Source organism: Astyanax mexicanus, chromosome 21, assembly GCF_023375975.1.
Source record: "Astyanax mexicanus isolate ESR-SI-001 chromosome 21, AstMex3_surface, whole genome shotgun sequence".
In the NCBI taxonomy this organism is placed as follows: domain Eukaryota; kingdom Metazoa; phylum Chordata; class Actinopteri; order Characiformes; family Acestrorhamphidae; genus Astyanax; species Astyanax mexicanus.
This window is the reverse complement of record NC_064428.1, coordinates 4,469,628-4,492,461: the sequence shown is the minus strand read 5'-3', so window position 1 is coordinate 4,492,461 and position 22,834 is coordinate 4,469,628. Positions and strand designations below refer to the sequence as shown.

The following is a 22,834-nucleotide window of genomic DNA, read 5'->3' as shown; positions in this document are numbered from 1 at the left end:
TACATTACACCTTCCCTCAACACTATTACACCTTTACATTACACCTTCCCTCAACACTATTACACCTTTACATTATACCTTCCCTCAACACTATTACACCTTTACATTACACCTTCCCTCAACACTATCACACCTTTCCACTACACCTTCCCTCAACACTATTACACCTTTACATTACACCTTCCCTCAACACTATTACACCTTTACATTACACCTTCCCTCAACACTATTACACCTTTACATTATACCTTCCCTCAACACTATTACACCTTTACATTACACCTTCCCTCAACACTATTACACCTTTACATTACACCTTCCCTCAACACTATTACACCTTTACATTACACCTTCCCTCAACACTATTACACCTTTACATTATACCTTCCCTCAACACTATTACACCTTTACATTACACCTTCCCTCAACACTATCACACCTTTCCACTACACCTTCCCTCAACACTATTACACCTTTACATTACACCTTCCCTCAACACTATTACACCTTTACATTACACCTTCCCTCAACACTATTACACCTTTACATTATACCTTCCCTCAACACTATTACACCTTTACATTATACCTTCCCTCAAAACTATTACACCTTTACATTACACCTTCCCTCAACACTATTACACCTTTACATTACACCTTCCCTCAACACTATTACACCTTTACATTATACCTTCCCTCAACACTATTACACCTTTACATTACACCTTCCCTCAAAACTATTACACCTTTACATTACACCTTCCCTCAACACTATTACACCTTTACATTATACCTTCCCTCAACACTATTACACCTTTACATTACACCTTCCCTCAAAACTATTACACCTTTACATTACACCTTCCCTCAAAACTATTACACCTTTACATTACACCTTCCCTCAACACTATTACACCTTCCCTCAACACTATTACACCTTCCCTCAACACTATTACACCTTTACATTATACCTTCCCTCAACACTATTACACCTTTACATTATACCTTCCCTCAACACTATTACACCTTTAACATTACACCTTCCCTCAAAACTATTACACCTTTACATTATACCTTCCATCAACACTATTACACCTTTAACATTACACCTTCCCTCAACACTATTACACCTTTACATTATACCTTCCCTCAACACTATTACACCTTTACATTATACCTTCCCTCAACACTATTACACCTTTACATTATACCTTCCCTTAACACTATTACACCTTTACATTACACCTTCCCTCAACACTATTACACCTTTACATTACACCTTCCCTCAACACTATTACACCTTTACATTATACCTTCCCTCAACACTATTACACCTTCCCTCAACACTATTACACCTTTACATTATACCTTCCCTCAACACTATTACACCTTTACATTATACCTTCCCTCAACACTATTACACCTTCCCTCAAAACTATTACACCTTTACATTATACCTTCCCTCAACACTATTACACCTTCCCTCAAAACTATTACACCTTTACATTATACCTTCCCTCAACACTATTACACCTTTACATTATACCTTCCCTCAACACTATTACACCTTCCCTCAAAACTATTACACCTTTACATTATACCTTCCCTCAACACTATTACACCTTCCCTCAAAACTATTACACCTTTACATTATACCTTCCCTCAACACTATTACACCTTTACATTATACCTTCCCTCAACACTATTACACCTTTAACATTACACCTTCCCTCAACACTATTACACCTTTACATTATACCTTCCCTCAACACTATTACACCTTTACATTATACCTTCCCTCAACACTATTACACCTTCCCTCAACACTATTACACCTTTACATTATACCTTCCCTCAACACTATTACACCTTCCCTCAACACTATTACACCTTTACATTATACCTTCCCTCAACACTATTACACCTTTACATTATACCTTCCCTCAACACTATTACACCTTTACATTATACCTTCCCTCAACACTATTACACCTTCCCTCAACACTATTACACCTTTACATTATACCTTCCCTCAACACTATTACACCTTTACATTATACCTTCCCTCAACACTATTACACCTTTACATTATACCTTCCCTCAACACTATTACACCTTTACATTATACCTTCCCTCAACACTATTACACCTTTACATTATACCTTCCCTCAAAACTATTACACCTTTACATTACACCTTCCCTCAAAACTATTACACCTTTACATTACACCTTCCCTCAACACTATTACACCTTTACATTATACCTTCCCTTAACACTATTACACCTTTACATTATACCTTCCCTCAACACTATTACACCTTTACATTATACCTTCCCTCAAAACTATTACACCTTTACATTATACCTTCCCTCAACACTATTACACCTTTACATTATACCTTCCCTCAACACTATTACACCTTTACATTATACCTTCCCTCAAAACTATTACACCTTTAACATTACACCTTCCCTTAACACTATTACACCTTCCCTCAACACTATTACACCTTCCCTCAACACTATTACACCTTTACATTATACCTTCCCTCAACACTATTACACCTTTACATTATACCTTCCCTCAACACTATTACACCTTTACATTATACCTTCCCTCAACACTATTACACCTTTACATTATACCTTCCCTCAACACTATTACACCTTTACATTACACCTTCCCTCAACACTATTACACCTTTACATTATACCTTCCCTCAAAACTATTACACCTTTACATTATACCTTCCCTCAACACTATTACACCTTTACATTATACCTTCCCTTAACACTATTACACCTTCCCTCAAAACTATTACACCTTTACATTATACCTTCCCTCAACACTATTACACCTTTACATTACACCTTCCCTCAAAACTATTACACCTTTACATTATACCTTCCCTCAACACTATTACACCTTTACATTACACCTTCCCTCAACACTATTACACCTTTACATTACACCTTCCCTCAACACTATTACACCTTCCCTCAACACTATTACACCTTCCCTCAACACTATTACACCTTTACATTATACCTTCCCTCAACACTATTACACCTTTACATTATACCTTCCCTCAACACTATTACACCTTTACATTATACCTTCCCTCAACACTATTACACCTTTACATTATACCTTCCCTCAACACTATTACACCTTTACATTACACCTTCCCTCAACACTATTACACCTTTACATTATACCTTCCCTCAACACTATTACACCTTCCCTCAACACTATTACACCTTTAACATTACACCTTCCCTCAACACTATTACACCTTCCCTCAACACTATTACACCTTTACATTACACCTTCCCTCAACACTATTACACCTTTACATTATACCTTCCCTCAACACTATTACACCTTTACATTATACCTTCCCTCAACACTATTACACCTTTACATTATACCTTCCCTCAACACTATTACACCTTTACATTATACCTTCCCTCAACACTATTACACCTTTACATTATACCTTCCCTTAACAATATTATACCTTCCCTTTAAACTATTACACCTTTACATTACACCTTCCCTCAACACTATTACACCTTTACATTACACCTTCCCTCAACACTATTACACTTTACATTATACCTTCCCTTAACACTATTACACCTTTACATTACACCTTCCCTCAAAACTATTACACCTTTACATTACACCTTCCCTCAACACTATTACACCTTTACATTACACCTTCCCTCAACACTATTACACCTTTACATTATACCTTCCCTTAACACTATTACACCTTTACATTACACCTTCCCTCAACACTATTACACCTTTACATTACACCTTCCCTCAACACTATTACACCTTTACATTACACCTTCCCTCAACACTATTACACCTTTACATTACACCTTCCCTCAACACTATTACACCTTTACATTACACCTTCCCTCAACACTATTACACCTTTACATTACACCTTCCCTCAACACTATTACACCTTTACATTACACCTTCCCTCAACACTATTACACCTTTACATTACACCTTCCCTCAACACTATTACACCTTTACATTACACCTTCCCTCAACACTATTACACCTTTACATTACACCTTCCCTCAAAACTATTACACCTTTACATTACACCTTCCCTCAACACTATTACACCTTTACATTATACCTTCCCTCAACACTATTACACCTTTACATTATACCTTCCCTCAACACTATTACACCTTTACATTATACCTTCCCTTAACACTATTACACCTTTACATTACACCTTCCCTCAAAACTATTACACCTTTACATTACACCTTCCCTCAACACTATTACACCTTTACATTATACCTTCCCTCAACACTATTACACCTTTAACATTACACCTTCCCTCAACACTATTACACCTTTACATTACACCTTCCCTCAACACTATTACACCTTTACATTATACCTTCCCTCAACACTATTACACCTTTACATTACACCTTCCCTCAAAACTATTACACCTTTACATTACACCTTCCCTCAACACTATTACACCTTTACATTACACCTTCCCTCAAAACTATTACACCTTTACATTACACCTTCCCTTAACACTATTACACCTTTACATTACACCTTCCCTCAAAACTATTACACCTTTACATTACACCTTCCCTCAAAACTATTACACCTTTACATTACACCTTCCCTCAAAACTATTACACCTTTACATTACACCTTCCCTCAACACTATTACACCTTTACATTACACCTTCCCTCAACACTATTACACCTTTACATTACACCTTCCCTCAAAACTATTACACCTTTACATTACACCTTCCCTCAACACTATTACACCTTTACATTACACCTTCCCTCAACACTATTACACCTTTACATTACACCTTCCCTCAACACTATTACACCTTTACATTATACCTTCCCTCAACACTATTACACCTTTACATTATACCTTCCCTTAACACTATTACACCTTTACATTATACCTTCCCTCAACACTATTACAACTTTACATTACACCTTCCCTCAACACTATTACACCTTTAACATTACACCTTCCCTCAACACTATTACACCTTTACATTACACCTTCCCTCAACACTATTACACCTTTACATTATACCTTCCCTCAACACTATTACACCTTTACATTACACCTTCCCTCAAAACTATTACACCTTTACATTACACCTTCCCTTAACACTATTACACCTTTACATTACACCTTCCCTCAAAACTATTACACCTTTACATTACACCTTCCCTCAACACTATTACACCTTTACATTATACCTTCCCTCAACACTATTACACCTTTACATTATACCTTCCCTCAACACTATTACACCTTTACATTACACCTTCCCTCAACACTATTACACCTTTACATTACACCTTCCCTCAACACTATTACACCTTTACATTACACCTTCCCTCAACACTATTACACCTTTACATTATACCTTCCCTCAACACTATTACACCTTTACATTACACCTTCCCTCAACACTATCACACCTTTCCACTACACCTTCCCTCAACACTATTACACCTTTACATTACACCTTCCCTCAACACTATTACACCTTTACATTACACCTTCCCTCAACACTATTACACCTTTACATTATACCTTCCCTCAACACTATTACACCTTTACATTACACCTTCCCTCAACACTATTACACCTTTACATTACACCTTCCCTCAACACTATTACACCTTTACATTACACCTTCCCTCAACACTATTACACCTTTACATTATACCTTCCCTCAACACTATTACACCTTTACATTACACCTTCCCTCAACACTATCACACCTTTCCACTACACCTTCCCTCAACACTATTACACCTTTACATTACACCTTCCCTCAACACTATTACACCTTTACATTACACCTTCCCTCAACACTATTACACCTTTACATTATACCTTCCCTCAACACTATTACACCTTTACATTATACCTTCCCTCAAAACTATTACACCTTTACATTACACCTTCCCTCAACACTATTACACCTTTACATTACACCTTCCCTCAACACTATTACACCTTTACATTATACCTTCCCTCAACACTATTACACCTTTACATTACACCTTCCCTCAAAACTATTACACCTTTACATTACACCTTCCCTCAACACTATTACACCTTTACATTATACCTTCCCTCAACACTATTACACCTTTACATTACACCTTCCCTCAAAACTATTACACCTTTACATTACACCTTCCCTCAAAACTATTACACCTTTACATTACACCTTCCCTCAACACTATTACACCTTCCCTCAACACTATTACACCTTCCCTCAACACTATTACACCTTTACATTATACCTTCCCTCAACACTATTACACCTTTACATTATACCTTCCCTCAACACTATTACACCTTTAACATTACACCTTCCCTCAAAACTATTACACCTTTACATTATACCTTCCATCAACACTATTACACCTTTAACATTACACCTTCCCTCAACACTATTACACCTTTACATTATACCTTCCCTCAACACTATTACACCTTTACATTATACCTTCCCTCAACACTATTACACCTTTACATTATACCTTCCCTTAACACTATTACACCTTTACATTACACCTTCCCTCAACACTATTACACCTTTACATTACACCTTCCCTCAACACTATTACACCTTTACATTATACCTTCCCTCAACACTATTACACCTTCCCTCAACACTATTACACCTTTACATTATACCTTCCCTCAACACTATTACACCTTTACATTATACCTTCCCTCAACACTATTACACCTTCCCTCAAAACTATTACACCTTTACATTATACCTTCCCTCAACACTATTACACCTTCCCTCAAAACTATTACACCTTTACATTATACCTTCCCTCAACACTATTACACCTTTACATTATACCTTCCCTCAACACTATTACACCTTCCCTCAAAACTATTACACCTTTACATTATACCTTCCCTCAACACTATTACACCTTCCCTCAAAACTATTACACCTTTACATTATACCTTCCCTCAACACTATTACACCTTTACATTATACCTTCCCTCAACACTATTACACCTTTAACATTACACCTTCCCTCAACACTATTACACCTTTACATTATACCTTCCCTCAACACTATTACACCTTTACATTATACCTTCCCTCAACACTATTACACCTTCCCTCAACACTATTACACCTTTACATTATACCTTCCCTCAACACTATTACACCTTCCCTCAACACTATTACACCTTTACATTATACCTTCCCTCAACACTATTACACCTTTACATTATACCTTCCCTCAACACTATTACACCTTTACATTATACCTTCCCTCAACACTATCACACCTTTCCACTACACCTTCCCTCAACACTATTACACCTTTACATTATACCTTCCCTCAACACTATTACACCTTTCCACTACACCTTCCCTCAACACTATTACACCTTTACATTATACCTTCCCTCAACACTATTACACCTTCCCTCAACACTATTACACCTTTACATTATACCTTCCCTCAACACTATTACACCTTTACATTATACCTTCCCTCAACACTATTACACCTTTACATTATACCTTCCCTCAACACTATTACACCTTTACATTATACCTTCCCTCAACACTATTACACCTTTACATTATACCTTCCCTCAAAACTATTACACCTTTACATTACACCTTCCCTCAAAACTATTACACCTTTACATTACACCTTCCCTCAACACTATTACACCTTTACATTATACCTTCCCTTAACACTATTACACCTTTACATTATACCTTCCCTCAACACTATTACACCTTTACATTATACCTTCCCTCAAAACTATTACACCTTTACATTATACCTTCCCTCAACACTATTACACCTTTACATTATACCTTCCCTCAACACTATTACACCTTTACATTATACCTTCCCTCAACACTATTACACCTTTACATTATACCTTCCCTCAAAACTATTACACCTTTAACATTACACCTTCCCTTAACACTATTACACCTTCCCTCAACACTATTACACCTTCCCTCAACACTATTACACCTTTACATTATACCTTCCCTCAACACTATTACACCTTTACATTATACCTTCCCTCAACACTATTACACCTTTACATTACACCTTCCCTCAACACTATTACACCTTTACATTATACCTTCCCTCAAAACTATTACACCTTTACATTATACCTTCCCTCAACACTATTACACCTTTACATTATACCTTCCCTTAACACTATTACACCTTCCCTCAAAACTATTACACCTTTACATTATACCTTCCCTCAACACTATTACACCTTTACATTACACCTTCCCTCAAAACTATTACACCTTTACATTATACCTTCCCTCAACACTATTACACCTTTACATTACACCTTCCCTCAACACTATTACACCTTTACATTACACCTTCCCTCAACACTATTACACCTTCCCTCAACACTATTACACCTTCCCTCAACACTATTACACCTTTACATTATACCTTCCCTCAACACTATTACACCTTTACATTATACCTTCCCTCAACACTATTACACCTTTACATTATACCTTCCCTCAACACTATTACACCTTTACATTATACCTTCCCTCAACACTATTACACCTTTACATTACACCTTCCCTCAACACTATTACACCTTTACATTATACCTTCCCTCAACACTATTACACCTTCCCTCAACACTATTACACCTTTAACATTACACCTTCCCTCAACACTATTACACCTTCCCTCAACACTATTACACCTTTACATTACACCTTCCCTCAACACTATTACACCTTTACATTATACCTTCCCTCAACACTATTACACCTTTACATTATACCTTCCCTCAACACTATTACACCTTTACATTATACCTTCCCTCAACACTATTACACCTTTACATTATACCTTCCCTCAACACTATTACACCTTTACATTATACCTTCCCTCAACACTATTACACCTTTACATTACACCTTCCCTCAACACTATTACACCTTTACATTATACCTTCCCTCAACACTATTACACCTTCCCTCAACACTATTACACCTTTAACATTACACCTTCCCTCAACACTATTACACCTTTACATTACACCTTCCCTCAACACTATTACACCTTCCCTCAACACTATTACACCTTCCCTCAACACTATTACACCTTTACATTATACCTTCCCTCAACACTATTACACCTTTACATTATACCTTCCCTCAACACTATTACACCTTTACATTATACCTTCCCTCAACACTATTACACCTTTACATTATACCTTCCCTCAACACTATTACACCTTTACATTACACCTTCCCTCAACACTATTACACCTTCCCTCAACACTATTACACCTTTACATTATACCTTCCCTCAACACTATTACACCTTCCCTCAAAACTATTACACCTTTAACATTACACCTTCCCTCAACACTATTACACCTTCCCTCAACACTATTACACCTTTACATTACACCTTCCCTCAACACTATTACACCTTTACATTATACCTTCCCTCAACACTATTACACCTTTACATTATACCTTCCCTCAACACTATTACACCTTTACATTATACCTTCCCTCAACACTATTACACCTTTACATTACACCTTCCCTCAACACTATTACACCTTCCCTCAACACTATTACACCTTTACATTATACCTTCCCTCAACACTATTACACCTTCCCTCAACACTATTACACCTTTACATTATACCTTCCCTCAACACTATTACACCTTCCCTCAAAACTATTACACCTTTACATTACACCTTCCCTCAACACTATTACACCTTTACATTATACCTTCCCTCAACACTATTACACCTTTACATTATACCTTCCCTCAACACTATTACACCTTTACATTATACCTTCCCTCAACACTATTACACCTTTAACATTACACCTTCCCTCAACACTATTACACCTTCCCTCAACACTATTACACCTTTACATTACACCTTCCCTCAACACTATTACACCTTTACATTATACCTTCCCTCAACACTATTACACCTTTACATTATACCTTCCCTCAACACTATTACACCTTTACATTATACCTTCCCTCAACACTATTACACCTTTACATTATACCTTCCCTCAACACTATTACACCTTTACATTATACCTTCCCTCAACACTATTACACCTTTACATTACACCTTCCCTCAACACTATTACACCTTTACATTATACCTTCCCTCAACACTATTACACCTTCCCTCAACACTATTACACCTTTAACATTACACCTTCCCTCAACACTATTACACCTTTACATTACACCTTCCCTCAACACTATTACACCTTTACATTACACCTTCCCTCAACACTATTACACCTTTACATTATACCTTCCCTCAACACTATTACACCTTTACATTATACCTTCCCTCAACACTATTACACCTTTACATTACACCTTCCCTCAACACTATTACACCTTTACATTATACCTTCCCTCAACACTATTACACCTTTACATTATACCTTCCCTCAACACTATTACACCTTTACATTACACCTTCCCTCAACACTATTACACCTTTACATTATACCTTCCCTCAACACTATTACACCTTTACATTACACCTTCCCTCAACACTATTACACCTTTACATTACACCTTCCCTCAACACTATTACACCTTTACATTACACCTTCCCTCAACACTATTACACCTTTACATTACACCTTCCCTCAACACTATTACATCTTTAACATTACACCTTCCCTCAACACTATTACACCTTTACATTATACCTTCCCTCAACACTATTACACCTTTACATTACACCTTCCCTCAACACTATTACACCTTTACATTATACCTTCCCTCAAAACTATTACACCTTTAACATTACACCTTCCCTCAACACTATTACACCTTTAACATTACACCTTCCCTCAAAACTATTACACCTTTACATTATACCTTCCCTTAACAATATTACACCTTTACATTATACCTTCCCTCAACACTATTACACCTTTACATTACACCTTCCCTTAACATCATTATACTTTCATTAAGATTCTAGGTCCTGAGAGACAGCGGTGTGTCCTCCACGTCTTTGTGGTGCATGTTTGAGATGCTCCGAAGTACACATCTGTATGAAGTCCTCGGTGGCTGTCCCGTCACATTTCATGACTCCATCTGCACAAGTAGAAAAAGACAAATTAGAAATCTCAGCTAAGCTAGCTAACGCTAAGCTAACGGCGGGAATACACATTTAACACCTGACGAGAATTATTGTGCCGTTTTAATTCTCACACATCATATTAAGCTATTTTAATATTTTTTTGTCCCACAACAAACTATTTTAAATTGCCTTATTTATGTAATATTAACATAAACTTACTTCTTCACACTATGGCTTAGCTAACGCTAAGCTAACGATAAGCTAACGCTAAGCTAAAGGCGGGAATACACATTTAACACCTGAAATATAAAAAAAATATAAAATATATAATACTCAAATAAATAATTAGAAATAAATGATGCTTAATCATAAATAATCTATATTCATAACAATATTGATAACAACAATGTTGACATACATTTAAAAATAAATATATTCTTAAATAACGTTAATTTCCTGCACCTGTATTTGACGTCCCCATGACGTCCAAAAAAGTGACCTAGTCCGACGTTCAAATGTTTAACTGCATATTGACGTCCAAGTGGGGTCATAGTTAGACGTCCAAATAGCGGACCTAGTTTGCACGTCGTGTAGACGTACAGAATTGGTCTTGGACCGACCGACGCAATATAGACATGATCTGCACGTCCATAAGACGTCTAATGTTTAGTGACTAATAAATAAAAACATGTCTATTGCATTTTGATTTTATTTATGATATTTTTATATGCAGTTCCTCATGAAAAGACAAGGCCAAAGTAAAGCTTTTATTTTTATTAACTAATTAGCTTTTTCATTTTAGGATTCACTGTGAAATACCCGTATGGTAATGAAAATGAAATGGCAAAAACCCTTTTTAAATTAAATTTTATTTTTGTCGCATATGACCCAAGTGAAAAATGTATTGGCAAATTTAATTTTGTTTTTCATTTTTTTATAATATTTTTCACACCTGTTTGGAAAAAGAAAGCGCAAAACAGTATTTGGATTTTCATTTTAGTTTTTGGATTTCAATTTTATTTTTGGCAGGATTTACCTCCCATATATAACGACATAAAGGACAGCATGAAAAGGAGAGCAAGGGAGAGACAGATAGAAAGAGAAAGAAAGAATTACAATGTAAAATGTTAAAGAAGAGAAATGAGAGTTCAAGAGGGCAAAAACAGAAAATAGTAAGTCCTTATATTTAGCTAATTATGCTACAATTAAATGTTCTTGACTTAGATATAAAACTGTTATAAAATAACTAATAAAGCACTAATGTTACAATATTATTAAGGACTTTAAGATAAATAGCAATACTGATAATAAATTCCTTATAAACAAAATACTAAGTTGTACACTCAAAGGTGAGACAGACATACAATATATTTTTTGTCTAGTTTAAGCTTCTGAAGGGCGGGATAAGATTGAGTTTGGGCTGGATATTTTTGTTTGACCTGGCAACCCTGTCCGGATAGGGCTTTAGAAGATGTTTTTGCTTATGAAAAGCTCTGTTTCCATTACCTAAAACACCACAATCAGCAGTTCACATGAAAAAAACTTAGTTTTTTAAATATCTGTATTTGTGTGGACAGGGCCTCAGACCAGAGCAAATTAATTATACAATAAATACACATCTTACCTTTCCCATGAGCTGAGGAAATGTTCCACACACTGATAGTGGCTCACAAATCATCAACGCCTGAAAATCACATCTATTATCCCAGAAATCCTATATATCCTCCTAATCACTGTGATCACAGCTGAGGTAAGTTTAAAGCTGTGATTCTTTCTCTGGTGAAGCTGATTTTATTAACAGTAGCTCTGAGTTCTTGTGGCTTATTTAAACTTCAGACACAACAGCATAAATAATACATGAGTAAAAAAATAACTCCACAACTTATTTATTTATTTTATTAACAGCATATGAGATTGGGTGAGCGGAGGGAAGGCTGTTAATAATGTATAGTGGAGTGGTGGTGGTGGAGTTTGGGGTGGGAGGTTGTGTGGAAGGGTGACTCCCTGAAATGAGTTTTTGCAGGGTGGGATGTTTGTATACTTTTCGGAGCTTACTGCTTATCCTCACACTTACAGTATAAATCTATTTTCTAAACATCTTTAGGGAACCCAAAAGTGGTTTCTTTGATGACATTGCTTACAGAACCCTTTATTCCTTTTACCCACTAAGTCTTTAAGATCTCGGACAGCTTATTGACCAAGCTCCAAACAGGCAGATAAATCTGTTTGATCGGGAGCAGCTCTCTGGATGCTTCTGAACAGCAATGCCAAATGTGAAAGTGATAAAAGTTTCATGGAATTTTAAGCTACAAAGTTGCTAGAGAGAGTCTTTCATCTTTTTGGTTGTATAAATCTGAAGAGAAAACACATTAATGAATGGACTTCTTTAAAAAAAGCAATGAAGGCAAAGTCTAGAGTGTGACACGTTCTTATATTCCCTTGTTTACAGAATTATTAGTATATTTTGGACAATAAGATGCATCATATCAATGAACGTCTATTTTCTTGTTTTATAAACTCTCATACATATTTTACACAGATTTTAAGACTGTGGTTAGCGGCTAATGCTAATACTGCTCCAGGCTGTAGAAACTTCCCTGAGATTCCTGTATAACGCTGTACTTCAGCTTAAGTGACTCCTTACAACCTGACTGGAAAAATTCATGCATAGGATGTGCCAGATTATAAAGGAAAATGTAATTTTTTAGGACAATTAAAATGATTTTAAATGTACCTTATAGTGCGAAAAATATGGTAATTGTAAATAATGTAATAAGAAATCAAGTACATTAATTGTGTTGTGTTATTTTGAGGGCACATTAAGTTTTCGCTGTCATAAAAATCATATATTGTTTAAAAAAAGAGGGGGTAATTTTTAGCAGGTAAATAACAATGGAAATAAACTGAGATTCTGAAATAGATAAAAAAATATTGATTTGCAAAGCCTTTGTCTGTAGTAAAACAGTGCTGGAACAGATTGCATTACTGCAGCATTTACATTCTTACAGAGAGAACTCTGTATCTATTAAATGCAAACGTCTTTTCTTTAGAGAAATAACAGATGAAGCCAGAGAGCAGTGAGTACTGTTTCCTACACCTTCAAAAAACTCTTGTAAACTGGAGAAAACTGCTACAGGAATAGTCAGGTTCGTCTGACCCACATGGCAACATTAACACTAGACTAAGTTACAGTTTCAGCAGTGAAGAGAAGAAGTAAAGGTCTGACAGGTGAAGTAGTGCAGTAATAAAGGCATTAGATGAGAAAACGAAATAAGCAGATTGTCTGGGTCGTACAGCACTGCTACTGGACTAATGTGTGTACACCCTGAACCTGAAGACCTGAAGTCCATCCTGCACAGAGCTCTGCTTTCTCTGATCTCAACACTTACACCTGATCTAATGAGCACATAAACAACAAAGATTTAAGAGCTGCAGAGGGTGTTTTAAAATACAGCTCTGGAAAAAAACGAAGAGAGCAATTCAGTTTCTGAATCAGTTTCTCTGATTTTGCTATTAATAGGTTTATGTTTGAGTAAAAATGAACATTGTTGTTTAATTTAATAAACTACAGACAACATTTCTCCCAAATCCTAAATTAAAATATTGTCATTTAGAGCATTTATTAGCAGAAAATGAATGAGACATGGCTGAAATAACTTTAAATAATGCAAAGAAAACAAGTTCATATTCATAAAGTTTTAAGAGTTCAGAAATCAATATTTGGTGCAATAATCCTGGTTTTTACATCAGCACCCTGGTTTCATGCATCATGGCATCATGTTCTCCTCCACCAGTTTTACACACTGCTTTTGGATAACTTTATGCTGCTTTACTGCTGGTGTAAAAAAATAGATGGCTTGAGATCATCCATCTTCCTCTTGATTATATTCCAGAGGTTTTCAATTTGATAAAATCAAAGAAACTCATCATTTTTAAGTGGTATCTTACTTTTTCCAGAGCAGTAGGTCATCGATTGAATAGATTTAATGTTGTTCCAGATGGTTGATAAGATATTGCTAAGTGGTTGATGTGATATCCCAGGTGGTTGCTAGTTGACCAATGTATCATGGGTTTATAAAGGTTCAAACTCCTATTAGTCAGTATTCTCTGATTTGGGTGGTTGCTGCATAGAAACAAAACACTCCACCAACAATCTCCTGAATATCAAAAACTCTGGAGGTAGTTTGATGCTGAGATCTCAGAAACACACAGTGTCGTTGCTAAAGCAGAAAATTTCATGTCAAATTTCAAAGTCTCACTCCTTCACTCAGAAAGAGCTCAGCGTTCAAACTCACTCAGATGTCTCTCAATCAGGTTTTTTTTTCATATAGCATGTCAGGGGGCTTGGGGAAGTCACGTGAATGGATTTTCACTGGCCGTGAGCTTTGAGGGCTCAGAGCAGCAAGTTTATATGTTGAGTCTTAATAGGGAGCTTTCATTCATATATATATATATATATATATATATATATATAGTTATGTATATATCTGTTTGATCCCTGATTTGGTGCATTTGGGACTAAAGAAATGAAACTCTCCATCACTTCATTTCCTTTTCCCTCCCTGGAGCTTCAACTCAAGCATGTGAATCTCAGCAGCTGATTCTACTTTCAAGTGAACCTACAGAAATGTATACTCGACTCTTAAATAAAGAATTTTATATAAATACTGAAAAGGTATTTACACCCTACAGATTTTGATAGATTTAGTTTAGTCTTGTTTTTTTGCGTTATCACACTTACATTTTTCAGATTAACAATAGAAGATAACTTGTGTAAATATTAAAATCAGTTAATACATGATCATTTAATTTATTAGGGAAAAAAATATCAAACCAACCTGGCCCTATCAGTCCTGAGGATCATCAAGATGTTTTTCCGTAAATGTAATTTGTGTTTTTGTGAGTTTTTTTCAGGGTTTTCTCCCCCACTGATACAATTTTGTATCTTGTCTCTTTTTTATTATTAATTCATTAACAATCATGCTCTTTTGGAGTAATTTCGGTCGGCCGGTCACTCCTGTGAAGCTTCACCTGTGTTCCATGTTTTCTCCATTAGTGAATAATAATAGTGAATCACTGTGGTTCTCTGGAGTCCTAAATCCATAGAAATGACTTTGTAACCTTTTTCAGACTGATAGATGATCAATGACTTTGTTTTGTTTTCAGATCGCGACATACCAGTGGCTAAGGTATCTGAGGTGGTTAATAGGTTAGGTGTTGCTAAGCAGTTACTGTTGCAGTACCTTTTTTTTGCACTATAAGGCACATTTAAAATCCTTCCAAAATTGTCAGTGCACCTTATAATCCAGTGCACTTTATTTGTGACTTACGTGTTTTACCAGTCAGGTATTGAGGAGCAGTAAAGCCACTCTGCTGAAGTACAGAGTTTAACAGGAGTTTTAGTTTAGTTCTTCAGCAGTATTAGCATTAGCTGCTAACAGTGCTAAGTGCTAGCTTGTTTGCCATTCAAAGGTGAGTATAATCGGCTTGTGGCCTAACCCTGGTTAGCACTGCCGGTTAGCATTGCCTGCTAACTAAGCGCTAGCTCTTTTGCTGTTCAGAGGTGAGTATTATTGGTAGCCTGCTGCTAACCCCGGCTAGCACTGCTGGAGCAGCATTAGCATTACCTGCTATGCACACTAAGCGCTAGAGTAGTCTGCGTGTTTACCGATGAACCAGTAGCTAATATTGCCCTGGTTTACATAAATGTAAGCTTACTGTAAATAAACAGAAGTTTTTTTACTCACCCAAATAAACAGTTTTTAGGAGAGAAATCTGTGTAGAGAAACATCCAGCACTCAATTAACTTTATAAGATTTTTAAAAAGTTTTTTAGAATTACAGTTTAGTTTACACTCTGCTGGGTGGTGGTGAGAAGCTAAGCTAAATATTTAGAAGGAAAACATAACGACACCCCTGTTGTTTTCTAATATTGTATAATGTGCCTTAAATCGCGGGAGATTAAAGTGTGAAAATAGTCCAGAAAATAGCCTTATAGTGTGAAAAATACAGTATATTGTGTGTCTGCTGTGGGGCTATTAAATATTTTTTATAGATGTTGATGTGGCTAATCACAGATGGTATCACAGATGGCTTCTGTACAGTCTTAGCTTTCTTTGCTAGATTATTACAGTGGTATTGAGAGTGAGTATTAGGCGGTTGCTTAGCTGTTGCTAGGGTACTTGTAGTTGGTGTCAGTTAGCTGGAAAGTGGTTGCCAAGGTACCCAAAGTGGTTATGATGGTGTTGCTGAGTGGTTACTATATTATAAACAGCATTTTACAAAAGTGAGCACACCCCTCATATTTTTTAATATTGTATTATAACTTTTCATGGGACGACACTGAAGATATGACACTTTGATGCAGTGTAAAGTAGTCAGTGTTCAGCTTCAGTATAACAGTGTAAATTTACTCTGTCCTTAAAATGACTCAACATATGTAAACCTAATCCCGGTTGAGCACCTCTGGGGCATCCTCAAATTGGTCGTAAAGGAGCAGATTGTCTCTAATATCCATGATTTTGTCATGGAGGAGTGGAAGAGAACTCCAGTTGAAACCTCTAGTGAAGCTCTAGTGAACTCCATGGCCAGGAAGGTGGCCACACACAATTTTGACAGTTTGGGAACAATTTGGTAATTTTCACTTTTGTTTCCAGTGGTTTAGACATTATTGGCTGTGTGTTGAGTTATTTTGAGGGCACAGCAAAATGAAACTGTTATCCAAGCTGTACACTAACTATTTTACACTGTATCAAAGTCTTATATGGTATTTTCAGTGTTGTTCCAAAAAAAGATTTAGTAAAATATTTTAAAAATATGAGGGATATGTTTATTTTGGATTTTGGTGCATAGTTGTAAGGCGCTGACTGTATTCATGAACAAGAGCTACATTTATACATACAGCTACATTTATAGGGCTGTGTATGTGTTTCAAACTCCCATTTTCCCTCCCCGGTGTGTTTTTTGAGGGCAGAGCTGTAAGCTGAACACTGACTACTTTACACTTTATCAAAGTGTCATCTCTTCAGTGTCGTCCCATAAACATATATAATAAAATATTAATAAAAATGTGAGGGGTGTACTCTCTTTTGTGAGATACTGTAGTTGCTAGAGGGTTACAAAGTACTTTCCTGGTGTTTGAGGTGGTTGTTGGATTTTGATAGGTGCTTTTTGTGGTCCCACTTGATATTCAACTCAGTTCGTGAATAAATAATGTTTCGATTAAAAAAAGGAATTGACAAGTTGAAAAGAAAGATTTAGTGTTTGAGTTTCTATCTCTCTTCTGTAGTTTCTGTCAGATTTCCAGTCTCAGCAGAGCCGACGCCACACAACCACACCCCCCCACCCACACACACTCATCTATTCTCTGTGTCCACTCTACAATAAAGGGAAGAGTAGAAGCTGAAATTTATTATTATAGATTATTTAAATTCATAATTCATTCTGCTGCTCTTTATTCAAATCCCATCAATTATTAAAGGGTCTCTCAAAATGAGGCTGGGGTTTGGTGACTGATACAGCTCCCTCTCTCTCTCTCTCTCTCTCTCTCTCTCCCACTCTCTCTCTCTCTCTCTCTCTCTCTCTCTCTCTCTCCCACTCTCTCTCTCTCTCTCTCTCTCTCTCCCACTCTCTCTCTCTCTGTTTGACTTTCTGTTTGACTAAAGCAAAGAGAATTTGATGACTTCCCGTCAGTTAAATAAAGCTCTGTAGGAACTCATCCGCCTCTGCATTTCCTAATATTAATAACTGAGAACATGTTTAAACACAGACCACAACCACAGAGTAAAGTCAGATACTAATGATCAGATAACTACAGAAACACTGCAGTAATTTACTGTATTCCTAAAATATTTCTTAGGTACTGTATTATTTAAATTCTGTATTCCTGAGATAAAGGCAAATCTCTAGACAGTGACGGCTCCTGTCTAATCTCTCAGGAGGGGAAATATAATGATGATATGAGTTAATAGTGACCTGTTCAGTAGTAACAGCTATCTAACTAGACAAAAGTCTAATTGCATTGTGTGTTAATGAATCAGCTAGTTAACTTGACATAGTTACTTTGCATTAAACAATTAGTTAATTAATCTGGTCACCTAATGTAGTATTACCTCCAGTAGTCACTACAGAGTAATATAAATATTAATCTTTAGTTTATATAGTGTACAGTATTTTTTAACCATTATATCTGCCTTCTTGAATAAAATGATTTGTTTTTATATAATGACTGAACAATCAACTGTGGTCTTTAAAAAATAAATCTGTAAGTTTACCCTCACATATAACTCTAAACGTGGAGATTTAACTAGTTTTACCATTAATTAATTATTAATCATCATTATTTTAGGTGCAGCAGATTCAGAATAAAGACTGGCATCAGCACTGATGTGCACTAAATAAAATACACACTTTTAACAACAGTTACGGAGATACAATAATTTGAGTCACAATTCTAAAAAAATGACCTCATTCACTTTTATTATATTCTGTCTCTTAAAGCAGCGAATTGATTATTCCCCCTCTGAATAGCTCCCTCTTCACCTAAAGCATGAACAGTGCATTCAGTTCTGGGTCAGGTGTTGCAGTAGCTGGTAGCCGGTGTTTAAGGCTATGTTGATGCTGTAGGGATGGGGGTCAGGCTGGCAGTCTGGTTAGCATTGTGATGCTAACTGGCTAACTGAGCAGATCAGCTGCAGCAACCATCTCATAGTTAGTACTAGACGCTTCCTGTACTAGACGCAATACAGTGCGGTACATAGTAACCATGGCAACCAAACTTATATACAAACTACATTCAACATGTTTGGCATTTGATGTGGTGTTGATGTGGTGTTGATGTGGTGTTGATGTGGTGTTGATGTGGTGTTGATGTGGTATGAACCCTGACTTTTCTTTCCCCATATTTACTTCACTCTTGGTTTAATTTGTCCAAGAGATTTTTTCCCCGTACCATAAAAAAACATTTAAAGCAAGAATATCAAGAATAGAAGTTTAAAGTGTTTTTATTGTTCCATTCTTTCTGCAAACACTTAAAGTCTAAATGTGCGTGTTAATGTATTGGACATCGTTTTTCTGTTTTTGTTTGTTTTTGTTACATTCTCCACACATCCTCTTTTGGGCACAAGACTGCAGATATAAATTTGTGCCGTATGTGGTTTTGCATTGTCATTTTGAAAATGTAACTATGTTCATAAGATAATTCTTTCTCTATGTGGTTCGATTAGTTCTTGTTGAATGTACTGCACTGTATAATGGGAAATATTACATATCCAGTTGTTGACAAAATGGGGATCCCCTGTTTAATTCTGGTCATAAAAACACCCAGAATCAAATTGTTGAATTAAATTATAATTACAATCACCTGTTTAAAATGATTGTGGTGGAAGCCTGAATTACAGGCTTAATGTATATTATGTTAAGCAGATAAAACATGAAATATCTTGGGTTTATAGAGTCCGCAATCAAATAAAAGTCGAAGTAAATGTAAGAAACACTTAATTTTTCCCAGATTTACATTGTGTAAACTGTTCCAATATTTTTTTGGTTTGGGTTTGATTGTATTTCTAAACCTTCTAAATGACATTATCAGTTTACAATTAACTCATCCTCTGATCCTTCAGAGCTTCATCATGATCAATCATTTAAAGGGTATTTTCAACTAAAATGAAAAGAAACTGATGAAAAGATGAGATGCAGCTCTTTTAATAAGTGTTCAAAACATCTCCCAGATTAAACCACAAGTCCACTCATCTTGATTTACTACTCCTAGAAAACTGAATGACCTGGATGCTTGAAAACGTTTTTACTTTTAATTAAAACGCATTTGTCTTGTGTAAGAGTCTCTCACTCCCCACTCTCACTTTACAGATAAAGCCATTTAGAACTTTAAAGTGTTTCTTTAGAGCTGCTTCTCCTCAGGTTTAAATAAATCTCTGCTACTTTATTGTCTGTAAATCCCTGACTGTGACCTTAGATCTCTGTAATACCCAGTAGAAAACACAGCAGGAAAGCCATAAACCAAAGTATGATTTATATGTTTTTGAAAATCCTCTGCCTAATAAAACGTATCAGCTGTTTTTCAGGTTTTTCTTACAGAAGTAAACAAAGTCTGACCGTTATCTGAGTCTGTTAAAAAAAAAGAGTTTTATAACTAGACTAGAACTCATTTATTTTGTTGGCTTTTGGGAAGCTCTCAATTCTTTTTGGTTTGATGGGATTATTGTAATTGTTATGTTATTTGTTATATTTGTATTACTGAGGGGTGTTTTGGGGAGGGGGGGGGGTGTATATGTGTGTATATATGTGTGTTTATGGAGTTTGTTCAGTTGGGTTGTGGTGGGTTTACTGGACTCTTCTGTTAGTGAGGAGGGTGAATAAGGGTGTCTATCACTGGACTGCCAGTTGCCAAATGGCAATATGTGGCCTTGATCATATTATGACAATAGAACAACTTTTTTGCAAAATATAATAAACATATATACAAAGTAGGGGTGTGAAGATTTCGATATTTCATCGAAATCGATCGAAATTATATCATGGTCTCGAGCCTCGATCGATTCCTCCCGTAAACGGTGCAGCACACTGTAGCTGAAAGAGCAGCTCTTTCTCCAGAGAATGTGCACATTCTCATCTTCTTAAAGAAAAACTTAAAAATATAAAAATAACAGTTGTTTTGTCTAGCCTCAAATATGTTAATAGTTTTGGTACCTTAAGGATCATCTTTCTCTCAGATACAGTTAATAATATATCTTTATTAAAGAAAAAAACTCGTCATTCTCAGGGACCGAAAAAGTCCTAAAGTCTTATTTTTTCATGTTTAACTGTTATAGTAGGATAGAGTTCAATTTGTTAAGGCTCTAATTGTTCTATTATTTTGTACATGACTGTTCCTGTATTTTTTATTATTTATTTTGTTATGTTGCACATTGCTGTTTTAATAGAGCACACTGCTGCTACCAAAAAAAGCCACTAGATGGCGTTACATATATATCTTAATTAAATCATTTAAATGTGGTGTATTACAGATCACTTGTATCACTTTGCATCACTTATATCAGATAGATAGATAGATAGATAGATAGATAGATAGATAGATAGATAGATAGATAGATAGATAGATAGATAGATAGATAGATAGATAGATAGATAGATAGATACTTTATTTATTCCGAAGGAAATTTAGGAAGAAATTTATCAAGCCTATCTTTTGAAATAAGATATTGTAAATTTGATGAATCAAACCAATGACTGACCATAGACTAATCTAAAACTGGCATAGGCCTCTCTGCTGTAAAAAAAAAAAAAGAAATTCGAGAATCGAATCGAATCGTGACCCTAAAATCGGAAATAAAATCGAATCGAGGATTTAAGGAATTGTGACACTCCTAATACAAATACTTTTATAAAAGTTTCATTAAACACATTATGTAATTCTTTGTGACAATGGTCTCAACTAAAACACTTTTATTTTTTCTCTGTGTGGTTTAGCTGCAAACTGTAGTCCAGTCCTAATTCCATTATTCAGTCCTAAGAGAAACCTTGCATCACTTTTTCTCTTTTGACATAAGCTGAATCTGATAGTTGTCTCCCAACTTTAATCCTGAATGTACCAATAGAGAACTGGAGAAATGCTCCAAA

General features: G+C 35.8%; 1 protein-coding gene and 1 long non-coding RNA gene across 7 annotated transcripts in view; one reads left to right on the top strand and one right to left on the bottom strand.

The window, feature by feature from the left end:
• Nucleotides 1-22,834, top strand: part of elfn1b (extracellular leucine-rich repeat and fibronectin type III domain containing 1b) — a 214,009-nt gene that overhangs the window by 124,681 nt on the left and 66,494 nt on the right. The window lies entirely within an intron of this gene.
• LOC125785733 (uncharacterized) lies at nucleotides 867-11,007 on the bottom strand. Of its 6 annotated transcripts, none has more exons than XR_007428072.1 (6): nucleotides 10,991-11,007; nucleotides 9,788-9,821; nucleotides 9,431-9,486; nucleotides 6,443-6,476; nucleotides 3,501-3,542; nucleotides 867-1,108 (listed from the first exon to the last, which is right to left on the bottom strand). It is a non-coding gene; the product is annotated as an uncharacterized LOC125785733 (long non-coding RNA). The 6 variants fall into 6 exon arrangements; XR_007428074.1 differs by lacking the exon at nucleotides 9,431-9,486 and adding an exon at nucleotides 7,986-8,020 and having other exon boundaries at nucleotides 9,767-9,821; nucleotides 10,991-11,005; XR_007428069.1 differs by lacking the exons at nucleotides 9,431-9,486; nucleotides 10,991-11,007 and adding an exon at nucleotides 7,986-8,020 and having other exon boundaries at nucleotides 9,767-10,031.